Below are 4,505 nucleotides of genomic sequence, written 5' to 3'. Positions count from 1 at the left end.
CCAAGTGGGTAGGACTCACTGTGCTAGAGCAATTTATAAGGGGTCTGCTTCCAAAACACTTGTACAAAATGCTCTGAGAAGACCTAATTGACTTTGGGAACATACCTGCAATGTGGAGGGCTGACATACACCCAGAAGGGGTTTTGTCCCCTCTCTGCTCTTCAGCAGAGAAAAGCTGGATTGGGTGTTTCTGGTTTTAAACCGTCCAGGAGGAAGTCCTAGCTGCAAAGACTTGATGGCTGCAGAAGACTGCATCTAACTATCCAGACAGTGCAGAGTTACTCCTGGCTTCAATGCACAGGACATGCCAGGAGTAAGTCTTGGGGAGCATAAATGTCTTTTATTGAGAGTGAAACTTTTGACTAACAATCCAACACAATCCACTCCTATTTTCCTCTTTCATGGGAAGACAACAGAAAACACAGAACTAGTGTGGATTCTTGAAGGCAGCATCTGGCCTGTGGTGTGTCTCCGCAGTCACAGCCCCAGGTGGCTGCTCTCGGTATCACTGCTTGCGGAGCACCTGGGGATGTGGTGTTGATGTCTGAATCCCATCCTACAGAGGCCAACACACACTCATCTCTGCTACAGCCTGGGCACTGGGCATTTTTGGAGCTCCTCAGGTCTTTCCAATGCAAGGCCAAAGTTACAAAGCACTGGCATTTGACTCAGGCCATTGTAAAGTGTCACAAGGAAGACACAAGGTTGGAGATATGGAGGGAAGTATTGCCTGATTTCATCATCAGCCATGGAACAGGGTGCAGAAGCTCCTGGAAATCCTGGACCTCTGATCAGGGATTCCCACTCACCTTCTACCCCAGCTTGGGGAATGAAGACTGCAGTGGAGCTGCCAAGTACAGCTTGGCACTCCCAGTCCTGAGCCAATACGCAATCTCACTACCCAAGATGTGGAGTCACTGGCTTAACATGACATAAGCTGCTCTAAGGTATTTGTTTGACCAACTTTAGCTCACTCAAAATTGTATGGATCTGCCCAACCCAGGGAAAACAACCTTTCGCAGTTCCTGTGAACCAGAGAACTGGAGGTCCTGAAAGTCCATGTTCTTGGGGACTTTGAAGCGATGTATATTTATAGAAAGAACAGAACTGTCTACAGGCTGAGGGGGGTGGATAATAATACATGCAAATACACTGATCTGTCTCTGAACAGTTCTTGGCTGTCTGCTTTCCATGGTAATAAATATCCACTAAAAGCTGTCTGCTGTATGTGTTTTTGGTAATGTCTCACACTTCCCTGCATGAATACATTCAGAATACAAGCACCACACACTTGACTACAGAGGCCCTGTTGTATTCCCAGTTCTTAAGTTATGCAGCTTAGCAGCTGTGATAATGTAATGGTTTGCAAAATAATAGACTGGCAATATGTCAACCTGGAATAACACATCAAATAATGAACAATGTGGGCTCAAAGAGGTTTAATGTATGCTGTGTTACAAATACTGCTCCACAAATACCATACCATTTCAGTCTTTCCATGGCAAGAAAAAGACCCTTTCACCTGAAGTATTTGAATAGTTGTGGCAAAAGAGAATGTTCTTTAGTTTTGCGCCCCTGCCAAACCCTCACACTGACACCACTTCATGAAGAGATGTGTAATTTACATCTGGTTCACTGTTCACCCCGTGCTGCACTTGAAGACATGTTCTGTGGCCTGAGAGGTCAGAGTAAGCAGGAGAGGAGCCTTTGTCTTCTCAGTTCACATTAGCATGTGAGAGTGAACACACCTTCAGCCAGAAATGATGGGGCTTCTAGTGAGTGAGTTTGGGAATTGAGGCAATTTCTACTCATGCCTCAATTCTGATCTGCCTCCTGAATGGGCTCACTGAGGGATCTGAATAACAGAAGAGCCTTCAGATTTACCTCATTTTCATATATGCTGAATGTTACCACACTTCTACTATGAACCAGATACCAAGGGCTGCTCCTGGTCCTCAGAGAACTCCTCATTCTGTGGAGGAGGAACTCCAAAGAAGCCTCCAGTTTCAAAGCACTGTGAGCCATGCTACTACTATAAGGGAGTCGCAGTGCATTATGGGATTCCACCTACCTGCTGGAAAAGCACTGACTCAGGCTTGGAGGGGAGGGATGCCCTAGAAAGTCTTCCCATAGGAAGGTGATGTTAGGCTAATAGATGCAAATAGGAAGTAAGAGATCTAGAGAAGAAGGCAGCAGTATCAGGAAGATGGAGACATGTGCCAAGGCCCTGAGGTAGGAGACCCCCTTGGGTTTTTGGAGGAGCTCCAAACTCATGTATGTATGGTTGTGATGTGACACACCCAGGGCAAGGCGTAGGGACAGGCAAGACTGGGGAGAGTAGTGAGGACCTAGTGATGAAGGCTAGTGCGAATATGTTTTAGCAGGTACATGCAATTATCCTGAGGCAGAGAATCACTGAAAGGCTCTAAGAACACGAAGGACATGGTCACCCCATTTTTCAGGAAGGTTACAGTAACCACAGGACACACACTGTAGGAGAACTGGACTGGTAACTTTGAGAAGGCAACACACAAGTGACACGTGCCAGTGGTGTGAACCCAGGAATAGGGCAGGATGTCAGAGACATGTCAGGGTAGAAGTGCCAACAAGTAGTGACTGCACGGAAGGGCTGGTGGGAAGCGGGAGGAGGAGACACCTGGATTCTAGTTTGCACTGGTCAGGTGGCACATTTTGTCAGTGACAACATTATAATGGACCTGAAAGTCCTTATTGCCAGTGACATGTACACGAAGTAATGTCAGAGTGCAACGTGTTTCTCTAGAGTTGAATGCTGCTGTAAAACAAACCTGCGTTGCCAGCCATATAAAAGTTCAGCAATTCAATTATGTATATTACGTAATTATTATGGCACTATATGTGGCTGTGTTACTGGTTTACTGTGTTTTTATCATCATTTCAAAGTGCATTCCTTCTACCCATTAAAAAATATTTTCTTGCAACCAGTATGCTGGGTTGCAGATACCTCAGTTATCCACCCCTTGATCGCGTGACTTCTTCTCATGGTTGGTTGGATCTTTGCATTATTATGTTCACCATGGTCTTGTGAGCAATAAGATGCAGTGTGCATTTTGTTTCTATGTTTACCTGTGCCTGAGGGTGCTGTGGGCTGTACTATCTAGATTTGTTTAGGTTCAGGCTATGACATTCACACAGCGACATCACCTGATTATACATTTCCTACAAAATGTCCCCATTGATCAGTGGCCTCAGATTGTCCTCAGGCTTTTGGTGTAGGAGAAAGAGCAGATCTTGGGGGAGACACAATGAATTCTATTGTGGGCATGTTGGATTCATGGCATGGGGATGGTGGAGAGAACAGAGACACCCAGTCGGTCTACCCTCAGGTGTGTGCGTCTGTGTCTCGGAGAGGGACATCCTTCATGAATACAGGGAGCCATGCGCCTGCTTCTGGAGGTGACTCTGCGGTTGGACAGTCAGTGGTAAAAACTGAAATGTTTGGACTTGCTCACTCCCGGAATGAATAGCTCAGAGCCCTCCTAAGGGCGCATCTCAGGGTGTGAAGAAACCCATATTTCTCAGCTGCTTTGAGCAGGAACCAGAGCAGAGAATACAAACACAGTCCAGCAGGCTCCACCCCAATGTAAAATCACAAACCAAAGCCACGTGAGGTGGCCACATCAAAGGAGGCTCCTTTATGCTTAGGCTCTGGATCTAGGAAGGTAATCTCCAACATAAAACCGTTTCCTCTTGTAGCAGCTACAGAAGCTAAGAAAAACATTCTCCTGCCCCAAGGCAAACTCCCAGAAAAAAATTGCCCTGTTTTTCTCTTTCTTTAGCTCATTCATATGTTCTGTTCTTACATTTATTGGACTTTTCCACGAAGGTCATTTTGATTAGGCTGCTACAGTAAAAACACCTGCATTACCAGGACCCTGCTGTCTGGGCTTCCGTACTTTGGTTGCTTGCATTTGAGTGCAGCCAGTGTGGAACATGGTTTCCCACACATCATACATAAAAGTGGGGGCCCAAGGGAAGCTAGCACCCCAAAGTCATCTGTTTTGGCTCTACCAGGACAACTACCATAAACACTTCTCTAGGTGACTGTGAGGTATCACTAGCATGCACAATGCCACTAGTTACTGAAGATACAAAGCTTGGTGTTCTTGTACCTGAAGCAGGCACCCTCATAAGAAGCCTAACTATGGGCGTATTCCGGGCTGGCCAGGTATCATGTGAGGCGCTTATGTGCACTGCTACTAACCCTTGATGACCACACCTCATGGGGGAGCCTGGCAGAGCTGTAGGGGCAGCTCCGTCCAGGTCACACAGTTGTGAGTAGCAAGGTTGCTGGGGTTGGGGACAACAGCTCTAACTTCCAGGCTTCCTGGCCCTGCTTGCTGGTTTCCATTGCACCCAAATTGTCTGTTACTTGCTTGTACCTTAACTCCAGCCCATGGCTTCATTTCCTTCTGGTGTATCTAAGGTCTTTTATCACACCAAACACACAGGTCCTTCTATTGTTT

At 46.4% G+C, this 4,505-nt stretch overlaps 1 protein-coding gene across 1 annotated transcript in view; it reads right to left on the bottom strand.

Moving 5' to 3' along the window:
* Frmd4a (FERM domain containing 4A) overlaps positions 1-4,505 on the bottom strand; it is a 320,985-nt gene that overhangs the window by 312,575 nt on the left and 3,905 nt on the right. The window lies entirely within an intron of this gene.

This window comes from Octodon degus, unplaced genomic scaffold (genome assembly GCF_000260255.1).
Source record: "Octodon degus isolate 3935 unplaced genomic scaffold, OctDeg1.0 scaffold00141, whole genome shotgun sequence".
NCBI classification, from domain to species: domain Eukaryota; kingdom Metazoa; phylum Chordata; class Mammalia; order Rodentia; family Octodontidae; genus Octodon; species Octodon degus.
Note: the sequence above shows the minus strand (reverse complement) of the source record. Positions and strands in the feature narration are given on the sequence as shown.